At 29.9% G+C, this 14,946-nt stretch overlaps 1 long non-coding RNA gene across 1 annotated transcript; it reads left to right on the forward strand.

Moving 5' to 3' along the window:
- The first annotated feature begins 1,259 nt into the window (after window positions 1–1,259).
- Window positions 1,260–2,105, forward strand: LOC145057065 (uncharacterized). The gene is made up of 2 exons (XR_013685963.1): window positions 1,260–1,434; window positions 1,665–2,105. It is a non-coding gene; the product is annotated as an uncharacterized LOC145057065 (long non-coding RNA).
- The last annotated feature ends 12,841 nt before the right edge of the window (window positions 2,106–14,946 follow it).

The following is a 14,946-nucleotide window of genomic DNA, read 5'->3' on the forward strand; positions in this document are numbered from 1 at the left end:
GAAGTGCTATCGGTGGTATCCTTGGTGGTGATGGTCGTTATGCTTTGATAAATAAACTTGACAAAAACAAAAAGGCAGATAGCGAAGGAGGGGTAGGGATGGGTGTTTAAATCTTATTTTTATTTATTTATTTTAATAACTACACTTAATAAAAAAATGAAAAAAAAAAAAACACCAAGGGTAAATTTGTCATTTTAGATACTCTCAAAATACTTTGGACCAAACTCGCAACAAAATGAAAACTTTGGACCTCTTGTGCTAGTGCAAATATTTTGGACCAAAACGACAATTTTGAGCAAACCACAAGGACCATTTGTGCAGTTTAGTCTTAAAAGTTCAAAATGTTAGAAATTATTAAGTAGTTAGAATTAAAAATATCTTAAATAAAAAACTTTACATTGACCAATGGTATCAGATATTGTACTCCTTTCTCTATGTCAATGTTTCAATTCTTGTTTGAGAGATAATTAAATTTAAGAGTATATTAGAATTAACGTTATAGAAAATAATAATTTTTCCAAAACCTTTTAAGACAGTAAAAATAAAACTTTACTATAAAAACAACTTTTTTTAGTAGTTATGTGTCAAGGGTAACTTCTAAAAGAATTTAACATGTATTCCACAACCTATAGAATTTCATATGACAATTTTAGTTACTTTATTTTAAACATTTATTTTGCATTATGTTTTATTAACACGCAAAAACATTAAAAGAAATAACGAGTAAAGTTGCTTATACCAAACACTAGCTTTTTTTTTTTTTTTTTTTAATTATTATTATTATTATTATTATTATTATTATTATTATAAATGGTATTTAAATATAATTTGGTTCTTCAACTTTCAATTTGATACATTTTTAATTTGTTATGCGTAATGATATTTTATATGTAGTATCGGTTTACTTTTAATAATATTATAATATGAATTATATTGATATAAATTATATTAAATTCAATTTTTTGTTTTAATCCGGTACTGAATTAAATTTATTATTTTTAGAAAAAACATTATAAATGGTCTCTGTGATTTTTCTAAATTTGAAGTTTAATCCCCGTGATTTAAAAACATCATAGATGGTCTCTGTGTTTGCAAAACTTTTGACGATTAATCCTTATTGTTAACTCCGTTAAGTTTTTTCCGTTAACTGAAGGATATTTTTGTCATTTCACTACCACATAGACCATTTATGACGTCTTCCTTTGTTTTAAAAGAATAAATTAAATATAATAAATCACAGAAGGAGTAAAGTAGTACATTTTAGCTTCTATAGCTGAGCTCTCCCACCGTTACAATATTTTTTTTTTGGCTTCTTCTCCAAACAAATTTGGTACATATATTCATTTCTCTCTCTCTCTCTCTCTCTCTACCGCCTTATCGGATTGCATCCTAATCTACCCAAGCAGCGCCCGTTGAGTCGTTTAGCCCTAAGAGGTACGCTTCTGAAATCCCTAACTACTAGGCGCGACATTGAAGACGATTTTAGGTTTTTAACGTGTGAGAGTTTGAAAGAATTTGTGAGATTCAATGGCGTGTTGGAAGCTCTTCAATCTCTGGTCACTCGTCAGGCGTCAAATTTACGCTTCAGATTGGGAAATCATTTACGAAACAGGGGTTGTTTGTTGAGATGCATTTGTTTAATATGCCTTCGATTTTTTTTTCAGTGAGTTTGAAGATATGGGGGAGAAAGCGGTTTTTGGTTGGCATAAAGTTAAATCGGGGATGCTTTCTACTACGTTTGTTGTTGAAATTAAATTCATCTCACTGTGTATGTGTGTTTTGTTTTATCAGATGATGGGTAACAAACGTAGAAGATGGCGATTCGATGATGGAGAACCCATATCAGAACCAGATCAGAGTTTTCATATGCAGGTGGGGGCACCGTCTTCCTCACATAACATGTGGTAGTTGAAGGAGGGGGGTTGAGTTGCAGGTTTCAGAGTAAGGAAGGAGAGCTTGAGTTATCAAGTTCTTCTGATAAATTAACCTAACCTATGTGATGTTGATGCTCCGTATTATGAAATGAGTTTGAGACAAAAATTTCAATTGCTTGATCATCAACACCCCATTTCTGATCAGTTCCTATATACTATCATTTCTGATGAGTTCACTTAGCAATAACTAGATTTCCTTGCTTCTCTCTGCTATTATTTCTTTTTCTGTATGATCGATCACTAACAAAAAGGGTAGGTCCACACTATTTGCCTTCTAATCTATGATCGATCGTGGGAATAAAGGAGGCGTGGTGAAGATGCATGTTCCAAATTTGGGGAAAAAGACAATCAGCCAAGGAGAGAGAGAGAGAGAGAGAGAGAGCTGTTACATATTAAATAACTATATTTAATTTTTTTCTTTTAAAAAAAATAAGAGAAAACATCATAAATGGTCTTGTGGTAGTGAAATGATGAAAACACCCTACTAGTTTACGGACAACCCTACTAGTTTACGGACAAAACTTAACTGTGTTAGTAATAAAGACCAATCTTCAAAAGTTTTGAAATTATAGGGACTATCTGTAATATTTTTAAACCACATGAACTGAATTTCAGATCTGGAAAAAACACAAAGACCATTTATTATGTTTTTTCTTATTTTTATAATAAGTTAAAACACTATACATGTAATGAAAAGATATAATTGATCTATACAATTCTAACAATTTAAAAGTACATTATCACAAGGATATGAGTTATTGTAATAAGAATGTATTATGAAAAGCCATCTTTAAAATATATATATATATATATATATATATATATATATATATATATATATATATATATATATATATATATATATATAAAGTATTTTTTTATTAAAGGGAAAATGACTCATGAGAATAACAAACTGTTGATGTTCATATTTGATCTATTTTTTTATGCAATATACTATTGAACTTATTGTTTGTGTTTGTCATAATCCCAGGTAATAGCTGGTCAAAAAGGTTATGATGGACACAAACAATAAGTTTGATAGTATATTGTTTTAAAAAAATTCATCATTAAAATATTTATATGGTCTCTTTTTCTCTACTATTATTGAGTAATGTTTTCTGGTTGATGATCATATATTTTAAAAACTTAATTATTTAATAATAGATATAATACTTTAATTGATATTTGAAATCATAAGTTATCATTTTCAAAACATTGCTTATGCCCAAAGCCAATGACGAAGGAAAGATTCTTTGTTGAGATTTAGTACAAATAAAATAACAAAGACTATTTTCCAAATAATGCAAAAGTAGTTATTTAATGACCTAATCATATCCATTATTAAACAAGTTTATTTTATTGACTTGGATTCGACTCGATGTCTTTGTTGTAGTTACCATAATAAAGAGGTTCATCGTCTATACATCAGTTGTGAGGTGGCTGGTCAAATTTGGGTTCGTGTTTGTCGATGGTGTTGGATCTTATATTTCCGGACTTGACTCCCAAAAAACATGTTTATGTGGGTTGATTCTTGAATCCTGCATACCATAAAAAGTCTGGATTTTGATGCAGTTTTCATGGTGACCATTTGGATACTTTGACCTTTCGCAATGCTCCGGTTTTCAGGTTCAACAAGTTTCGTAGATATTCTAATTTTGAGAAGATTGTTCTTGTTTAAATGGTTTATTCATAAAAATATACTAAATATTAAAGTCAATTGGGTTTCATGGTAACAAAACTTGATTCAAGCTGTGAAATTATAACTGTTTGTTCACTTGTTGCGTTCGATATTCGCTGGCTTCATGCTACTCTTTTTAAAATTAAACAATCCCATATGAAAATGTTTCTTTCAAATGGGTAGGTTGGAGTATCTTCTCCCCTTTGAAAATTAGATCTATTTATTATTCATTCTCGTCCATCAACACAAATCCGACTTACAAAAACGATATTCAAATATGAAATCATAAAGCATAATCATTGTCTTATCAAAATCATTACAGGCTAACAAAATTTAAATTCAACTATTTGAAGATAAATATAAATTTAAAACAATGCAATAGTCCAAAAAGTGTCATAAAAATATAATATATTTAAAAAAAAAAAGTTAAAGAAGAAAAAAAAGATTAAACAAACGGTTTACACCTACGATCACAATCATCTCCCACAACCGAAGTCACCTGCCGATTAAACATTGAATTTGACCAACTCTAAATATTAAATTTGATGTTCACTTTTTGGTTTATACATTATAGTTTAATACTATATATTTTGTATTTTAATCAGTAGGCCAATTAGTTTATATAATTTAAAAATATAATGATATTTTTTATGATATGTTTAAAGTTTGTATTTTTCTATGGGGAGTTTAATTAAATATAATCAACAAAATCTAGGAGTCAAAGTTCTTAATGACAAAATTATTATCTTTTTTGTTAAAAAGTGGAAATATTAAAATGATAGAGCCTACCTGGGGGGATATTCCATTTTTGGAAGGCATATAACCGCATATGTCGCATCCACCCCTTCAATGGGCAATTACATCCCAATTTTAGTATCCACAAAATTAATAAAAGTTTCCATACTTTATATATATATATATATATATATATATATATATATATATATATATATATATATATATATATATATATATATATATATATATATATATATATATAGAGGTTAATGTGGATAGACAACTATTATGTGGACGTGTGGATAATACTATTTTATAAAAATTACTAAGAAAATATATTGTTTAGTAATGTGAATACGTTTAATCTTACAGAACTATTGTTATTTGAATGGATTCTCATCAATTCTAATTTATTTTTGTTCCCATTCATCGTTTTTTATTTATTTTAATTCTTACAGAATACGACTTAATAAACATCCTGATAACATTATGACAGAATGAGAATAATTAAAAAAATTGTATAATAACCTTATAAACGATTTAATTAGTGAAAATGCTTAATCATTAAAATAATTATATAAGATTAAACGTATTCATATTATCAAACAACATATTATCTTTGTAATTCTCACAGAATAACATTATCCACACGTTCACACAATAGATGTCAATCCATATTTGAACCTATATATATATATATATATATATATATATATATATATATATATATATATATATATATATCCCTCTCTCTCCCTCTCTCTCTCTCTCTCTCTCTCTATATATATATATATATATATATATATATATATATATATATATATATATATATATATATATATATATATATATATATATATATAGTCCTACCTTAGGTACAATAAAGTAGCTTCTGGTTTGTCTGTTATTCCCCTTCTACTTTCATCCCTTTGTCTTTACTAACTTTTTATTTGTTTTGTTTTTTCTGGCCTTCGTTTTTGTAAGATGATTACTTAATTAGTTTATTGTTGTCAAACCTTTCTACTTTCTATGTGTCCTTTGTCGTGTGTTTTACTTTCCACATGTTAATTTCTTCTTTTTTCCTCTTTCTCCTTCGTTCAACCTTACTTCTGTTTCTTTTCGTCATTGCTTATTTCTGTGTCAGGTAAATTTTGTCTGTTCTTCTATTTTTTCCTTTCGTTGTCGTATTTTTGTTTATTTTGTTCCTTCTGTTTTCTCCGCCTGTCTGATGGCTCTTCCGGCTAAGCGGAGACCTCAACACGCTGGTTCCTCCTCTATTGGTCGCCCTCGTAGGTCTCGACATCTTGCATCCTTTTTCGGTCTTCCTCAATATGTCGATTGTGGCGACTGTAGTTGAGTTTGTGACTTCTGTGGTGCATATTTCTAGTATGTTGAAAGGGTGCTTAAGTTATCCACGACTGCCCTCCACCTACTCCGGTGTGTCTTCTTCTCCTAAGAATCGTCGACCTCCACCAGCTCTACACTAGAAAGTGAGTGCCAAAATCGTCGGCGCCCAGAAGCCCTAAAAGCACCCCAACGACCGATTTTTCTCCTTCTACTACTATGTTCTTCTATTGCATGTCCATCTTTCTTATTTAGGTGGTGTTTGGATTAGCTTATTAGCTTATTGCTTATTAGCTTATTTGTGGTGAGAATAAGCAATAAACAATAAGCATGGGGAGAGATGCTTATTAAAATTAGTTTATTTACCTTAATAAGTTGGATTTTATCCAAACACTTAAAGTTAGCTTATTGTGGGAATAAGCAATAAACACCTCTTTTTTTTTCCTATCCAAACACCCCCTTACATTGTCATTTTCTTCAAAACCCCCTTCTTTTTTTTGTTATTTCTCGAAATTTCTCAAATTTATATATGATTCCTAACTCCACCACAACTTTTTAATTCTATAATATTAAATAAACCAATTTAAATGATTGGTTAATCAGTGTACTTGTCATGAACAAATGAACTTCAAACTAACCAATTTTAACAACTACGAACACAAATAATTTCTTTTTTCGATCGTGATCTCTAATTCTACAGCGTTGATCTCCTTTTTATTCCCTTGAGTAGCCGATTTTTTTTGTTTAGGTTGGCAGGCTTAAATTAAGAACAGATTAATTAAGATAAAGAGAAAATATTTTCAAAAAAGATTTGCATGTATTTTTTTATTAAATCCGGTCTGTTCCGGTTTTTTAACCGGATTTTGTATAACCGAACCGGTGTTAGAAACGCTACCCGATTTTTCTAAGAGTGGAGAACAGGCCACCACCTCTCACTTCATAGTCTCCATTTTTATGTTTTGCCATTCCCAATATCAAAATTCGTTCATTTGAAACCTATAGCCGTTAAAAACCACACCAAGAACGATTGACAAATCTCCAAGAAGACAAACGCAATATCAAACTCTTCGGAGTCAACAACATGTGATGATATCAGCAAGAGCGAGAGATATGTTTTTTTCACACACAAACTTTTTAATCAAAAATTTAACTTTATCCATTTTAACTTTTAACCAGTACATATGAGATTTAAATCTAAACCAATTCATTGTACGAATTATCATTAATGATTTTCAATGATTCGGCCAACACAATGATTTAATAACCGGAGGTCTTTGATATGAGATGTAAATCGTAAGCGTCCCTACCAAAGGCACGTTAAGATATTGGAAGGTATATCATGTGGACAGTGGTAAACAGTGAAAGCCACATATGTGTTTGAGCAGACTCATGGAACCCTAAGCCAGTGGTCCACACCACCATGTGTCTAACCCATAGGGTGCACCACCAGGCTATAACCCATAGGGAGGAAGTCACCACTCACCACCATATATAATCAGTTGAGGCTGACATCTATTTTTTTTTCTTTTTTTTTTTGGTAATTATGTAAGCACATGTTCAATGTAATGAATAGTTTTGGGTTGAAATACATTATAATGAACCATATATTTTTTTCTAAGTTATGTGAATTGTGAAACATTTCTATGTGGGTGAAAATAAGTCGAGTTACGTTTCTGAAAAATGATATACTTTACTTTGTCGTATTTTTATTTTTTTTAAACTTATATAAAAAGTATGAAATTCTACTAAATAAACTACACCATTTAAATAAGTCGGATTACGTTGTTAATATTTATTTTATGATTTTTTTTCTAATTTATATAAAATGTGAAATCACATTAAAAAAAGTATATTATTTAAATACTTGATTTATTTTTATTTAGTTGGTACAATTTGTTTGATGAAATTGCAAACTAAAGTATGATGTTTTTATAAGCTATCTAAAGTGTGAAATTTCATATTTTTAAGTCGGGTTCATTAACATATTAAATACTAGACCTATAATTTGATTTAAATGATGTAGTATATTAGATGAATTTCATATTGTATTTAACTTGAAAAAGGTAATCGTTTTGGTAAAAATATGCAAAACAAGAATCAACCAATTTAGTAAGGGTTGTGGTATTGTATTTGGAATCCTATTCAAGATTCTAAGGTGCAAGACACAATAATTACGAGGAAAACCCTTGATGGATTTGATGACTTGGGTAAAAAGACAACCATGAACCGTATAATCCTAAATTTGGAGATTTTGTATTTGTACATGAAATTATGATGGATTCAGTGATCTAGATGATATTTGAAAACAATAAATCTAATTGGAATGCTCAAACTCATCAATGATGGTAGAATCATATATAAGCTTGGATTGAGATGGATTTGGGGAAATTTATGGATAATTACGTGATGATTGATATCTAAGAAGTGAGTGACATTCATAAACATGATAATGGAACATAAACATAAAGGAATGTCACTCAAGTTCTAGCTCTAGTGATTGTTTTGGCCCAAGGGAAATTTGGGAACATGGAACGGAATTGAGGATTCCATAGTTACATTATGTACTTACAATGAGTTTGGTTATGATTTTATGTACTTGACATCATCTGATGGTGTTTTGAATGACTTTGTAATAAGTCATAATGGTTATAATGCAAGGGTGAGCAACTTAAGCTCTTAATCCTTCAAATTGTGTAATTTTAAGAATTAGGAGCTTATCTTGTAAATGAGGACTTAATGAATTAAGTTAAATGTTTTGACATGATAAAAAGTCCTCTAGTAGAGCTAGGAAACCTTTAATGGTGTTACAAATGGTTGCCTAAAAGACCAAAACCATCCAAGAAAGTGTAAGCCTCGTTTTTTGGTGTGTTTTGACAGACTTGGCACACGACGCACGTGGTCAAGGGCGATGCCTGCGTTCAGGGTCAGAATACCAAACTCGACCAAAATCTGAACTTTAGTATTTTCTCAAAACTTTTGCATACAGACTCAGATTTACACACAGTTTTCGTCTATATTCATATTTTCGTATAAGGAATGATTTGAGACAATAAATTCTAGAAATAGAATTCATGAGGCTATTTTGGTCATTATATAGACACGAGCTAGTATGTTGTAGGAAGCATCTAAAGAGTGTTTACTTGGAGGAAAGAAGCTTGAAAATGAGTAGCTCATCTTTAATTGTGATTGAGGTAAGTACGTGTTGGAATTTTCCCACTTTGGGGTACATGGGGAAATGATTTTATAATAATAAAATACCAACACTTTGATATATGAAATGTTTTGAATTGAAAGTGTTTAATACTTTTGAAAGGAATGTTTTGAAAGAATGTCTTAAAAGCAAGAACGTTTTGAAAGAAAATAATGTTTTGGAAAAATGAATGTTTTGATAACATGTTAGAAATGTTATGAAATGTAGATGTTTTACTTTTGAATTGAATATTTTGATACTAACATATGGAATGTGTAAAGCATGGAAAGTATGGATAGAAATGTATTGCTCGAGCTAGATATCCCAGTAACGGGATATAGAGGAATCTATAGTAGTGGCGCTACTCCTTCATATAGACTTGGTGGTATTGTTAGACCCTCAATATAGAAATGGAAATGGTTTAATACTGTAGTTAGCCCTTAATGCTAGAAGGTAACAGAATATGGAAAAATGTCTTTTGAAAGATGTTTTCTTAATGAAATATTTTAGATAGAAATGTGATAAATGTTTGGGTCACAAATCCACGTATATCACGAGACATTATTTTCTTACGTATCTCTTTTTAATGCCATGTATCTCAGGTTACACTAAAGGAAAAAAAGATGATAGATAGAAGTTAGAAATTAAGAGACAATGAATGGAGTGGAACTTGTCATGGTTTGTATGATGTAATTCGTTTTTGCTTGTTATGGTTTGTATGATGCTTAGTAGTAACACCCAAGGTTTTTATTGTAAATGATTTTGTGGGACCGAGTTTTTGTTAAATATGGGTTAATCCCCAAAATGATTTTATAACCATAACATTTTAAAGGTGAAAAAAATGTGGGGTGTTACATCCACCCAAGAGCAACCTTAGAGATGTGACCCTAGTATGAAAAGGACATTGAAAGTAGAAAACTTGAGTTGGGAATTAGATTCATATACATTGCGTTGTTTTTATTATATGGTTCTAGTTAACCCTTATATATATATATATATATATATATATATATATATACATGAAAAAATTACAAAAATGATCCCTGTGGTATGCATTTTTTCCGAGGTTCAGTCCGAACCTCGACTTTTTTTTGGCTTCATGGTCCTTTTGAGCTAGTTTCATTGCAGATTTGGTCTCTTAGTAAACTGAAATGACTTTAATACCCTTGGGTATTTATTTTCTATTTTCAAATACATTTTTTAAAGTTTAATAATTATTTATTCATTTTAATAATTAAAAAATGAGAGGGCCCACCTCCTCGTCCTCCTGCTTCTCTCTCTCTTGGTTTGTGACCTCATCTACAGAAAAAGAACCATATGTCTTCTTCACTTTTTTATCTTTACCGTTATTGGATTATTTAGCTTCAAACATAAAATTAGTTCCAACGATCATGACCTCGATCTCCCATTTCGACACCAATTCTTGATCGAATACAAGAATCTATGGAAGAAGATTATATTTATATGTGTGTGTCTATGGTGGACGATCGAATCCAGTTACTGAGGATAAACGTGAATTAGTTTCTGATGAACATCATGAAAAGTGAAAAGCCTTTAAGTTCGTGAAATCCCATATGTGTTCTTGTTCATGGTTCTTATGTTCTTCGATCTTTTGGATTTGGTCTTGAAAAACTATTTTAATAACAAACCCAGATTTCCAACTTAATTTTTGAACATCAAAACCCACAAAACAAAACCTCAAAAAGGATTTTTAGAACCAATAACACTCCATAATCAAATTACAGGTTCTTCAAACACATGAACATTTTTTTTTGGGTTTTGTTGGGTTTATAAGTTCTTGCGTTCTTGAGCACACACACATTGAACACAATTTCTTGAGCTTGGTCGGAGAACATTGAGCATAATTTCTTGGGAATATCAGAATCCGGGTTTGCACCATTTTTTTATTCTTTAAAACCACACCTACAATCTAGAACCCAAATGAAAAGGAGGAGAATGTTTGGGGATGCGAGTTTTTACTACATGAACCCAAATTGTATCGGAATCGAAGCTCCTAGATCCTCCAAACAAACCTTCATCCCCCTTAACTGGACTCCATTATTATAAATCCGAATCACGATCTCCTCCCTCACCCGTCACCTTCTTTACCGGAAATTCGAGAAAAAAAAAGAGAATCCCCTATTCACAGAAGAATCAAAAGATTTCAAGATATGGACAAGATTTGAAGATTCGTCTCCAGAATTAGCATCCCGCCACTTTCTTCCGCCACCACTCTGTTCCGTCACCAAGTATTCCTCTTTGCCGTTATTATCCAGTTCCATAAATCCATTGATAAATTTCTTACCATCTTCAGCCCTAATCCATCATTGCCATTGCATTGATGGAGGAAAACGACCAAATCTTAGTTAAACTATAAGAAGAAGGATTTGCCGCCAAGAAGGAAGTCTCATTGATTATAGGTGGATCCGTTAAGATCAAGATAAACCTTCCTAAGTGACTCAATGTTCTGTATATACAAAATGTGTGTGTGTCTATATATATATATATATATATATATATATATATATATATATATATATATATATATATATATAGAGAGAGAGAGAGAGAGAGAGAGAAAGAGTGTGTGTGTGTGAGAGAGAGGGCCCTTCCTATTTTTTTAATTGTTAAAATAATTAAATAAGTTTTAGATTTAAAAAATGAAAGAAAATGGAAAATAAATACCCTAAGGGTATTATAGTCATTTCAATATCCGGAGGGACTAAAAATGCAACGAAACTAGCTCAAAAGGAACACAAAGCTAAAAAATTAGAGATTTGGACCAAACCTTAGAAAAATACATAGCACAGGGACCATTTTTCATTTGTGTGTGTGTGTGTGTGTGTATATATATATATATATATATATATATATATATATGGTTAGGTTATTGTGTTTTTGATAAGTATTGTGTGCATGTATGGTTGATTGTGGACCAATCATTTTAGTTATTTTAAGTAAGTGGTTAATAAATATTATTAAATTAAAGATAACACAAAAATATCATCTAAATTCATTATAAGGTATTTTAGTCAATTGAGACAAATTTAAAAAAAGGAAAATTCGAGATTTAGGGGATAATTAATGCTCTTTATTTAAAAAATCTGGTATTTTTAAATTCATTCAATTTAAATGTAATTTGTAAGCATAAACCGATTTTATTCTGACATAATGTTATTTTGTTATTTTGTTAAAATGATGTTATGTGATTCTGTTAGAATGGTATTCTATTAGAATATTATTAAAGAATCATTTTCTTGAACCCCTGGTGGAATACTAACAACATTCTTATATCTATTCATGGACATCCAAACTTAAACACAAACTAATACACATTCTTACAGAATAACAACCTTATATATTTTAATATAATTACATATGTTCTAACATAATGTCGTAAAAAATAAATAAAATTATACAAAATCGCGTTCTTAAATATACAATTATTGAACAAATACACTTAATCTTCTTCAATGGTCCAAAGAATCAACTTGCTTCCAACTATTCTTATGAAAATGTTAAGTATTATCGTAAGAATGTAATTCTTCAACCAATTCTTCCGGTGATACCTATCACAATAAAACAAAAACTAAGAATTGTTAAAAGCATGCTACTTGCAATCCCTATCACTTAATATATTCTATAAGAATACATAGAATATGATAGAATACATATAATACATTTTGGCAGAATACATAGAATAAATTCTGACAGAATACATAGAGTACATACAACTATTTTCTTATTCCAGTAAAATACTAAACAACACACATATACAAAATCCATTGAAATTTGCAAGCAAATCCACTTTTCCAAAACTCACTCAAACAATATTGAATCGCGTAGGAGCAAGAAATGCAAAATCTATCTAATCTAATTTAATACCAACAATAAAAGAGCAGTGAAATGGGATTGAAGAAACCGAATGCAATTCTAAACTTAATCCATATCAACTAGCATCAACCTGTTGTTATGAAAAGGGCATCCAACCCAATCTAAATTAAGTTGTATATGTCTGAAAAGCATAAGGAACAAAACGAAGTAAAAAAGTTAAAGATTATCAACTATTTTTTCATTGAGGAATTTTATCAAACACATGGAGGCCATGACAAAATCATATTAGGTAAATCAGATAGGTACTGGAGAGGGAATATCTAACTTTTTTAGCATCAGTGTTTACATGTACACGTCAAAGGAAGTTAAATAACGAGATTTACTTGGATAAAACAGAAATATATGAAGTCTAAGAAGGAAAAAATAATGAACATGATAAATCTCAACTTCAGATTGTGAACCTGATTGCAACTAGCTAAGAAAAACACCTCCAAGAATCGAAGATCTGACATTAAGAAAGCCATCTAGAAAATATTTTTAGGAAGTGTTGGACTATATTTCATGATTAATTATGTTGCAGATGCTTGAATCAATCATTGATAGGGTTTTGTTGTAGAAATTTTGGGGAAGAAACAGGAACGGTGATGTTAATAAGCAAATGGGAGGAGTCAGAATTAGAATACGTATGCTATGAGTGGTTAGGGTTAAAGAGTTAGTCAAAGAAATTTTTATGGAAGTTTTCATGAATCAATGGATTTTATTTTAATTATCATATGCTAAGTTACATAATTGCCCTTATAAGAATTATCAATTATTTAAATATTCCTAAATTCCAATTGGTTCCTACATGCACACAATAGTTATAGGAAACATTTGAACCTATCTCTCTCTCTCTCTCTCTATATATATATATATATATATATATATATATATATATATGTGTGTGTGTGTGTGTGTGTGTGTGTTGGAAATGACATGAAATGGTTTAGAGAATATGAGAAATGATTTGTGAGCTATGAAAATGGGTTTGAAAATGTTTTGGGAATTTGACTTAGGAATTGGATTAGTGTCATAATCCAATTCCATTCCAAATTCAAATTTCTGGTTTACTCACTAGGCATTCTAAATGCCTAACATACTTTTTACATGTACTCAGACTGAAGAAGGAGCTTACAAATATATCTTGGGACATTTAGAACGCCACATATATGTAGTGGTTTATTTTAAACTTTTGTTATGACATTTACTTAAACGTCGTTGTATTTATAACTGTTTAACTTGAAAGTATGTCATAAGTTTTTGGGACCAAATTCCACAATGATGACTTTAAAATCATTTAATATTTTAAAGAAATCATTATTTATTTTAGCATGTACGATGGTTCATCATTAAGTATGAATTTTGTGATGAACTTAATTATTTCTGCAAATTAATTTTGAATTCTACGTCTATAAGACTAATATAGTGATGCAATTTGAACTTTATGATCAAATGATGTACCGAACCTTTACTAATGTTTTTTCAAAACCCTAGATTCATGAATTCAACAATAGATCCAACTAAATTCGATTTTAGTAATTAATACAATTTAATTTATGATTTCGATGTAAGTTTGATTATACTAAGTCCAAATCAAGTGTTGAAATCTCTATTTGTGGTCGAGTTTGATGTTATGAAGTTTTGATAAAGTTTAATAAGTTAGAAGAATGGTATATCATCCTTGATTTATAAAATTCTAAGTTTGACTATGTAATTAGTGTTCTCTAATGATTTGGAATTAGATTATTGTGTTCTAAGTTTAAATATCGTCGGAGAGATTTCATTTTAGTGATCATATCTTACATTTTTAAAGTTCTAATTGGAATATAAGGAAGATCATACATTATTTGATTGATTAGTGGTATTAATGATATTAATTATATTGTGATTATATGTTGTTACAAAGTTTTAACGCCATTCATTCATAATAACCATTAGAATTGGTTCCTTAAATGATTATCGATATTAGGAATTTAAATTTGGCATATCAAACTTTAAGATTTCATTAGAATTTTCACACCGCATGTTTTTCTAACGATACAAGCCATTTTGGTATAATTTGCATATTTTCAAGAACTTATTTGTTCAATTGGTACTATTATACACAATAAGTGTACGATTGTGCAGCTACAACATAAAATCGTAAAATTGAATGTATAGTTGTATAGTCCCAAATTATAATAAAATCT

The sequence above is a fragment of the Lactuca serriola genome, chromosome 6 (assembly GCF_051521515.1).
Source record: "Lactuca serriola cultivar US96UC23 chromosome 6, Lser_US96UC23_V15, whole genome shotgun sequence".
In the NCBI taxonomy this organism is placed as follows: Eukaryota; Viridiplantae; Streptophyta; class Magnoliopsida; order Asterales; family Asteraceae; genus Lactuca; species Lactuca serriola.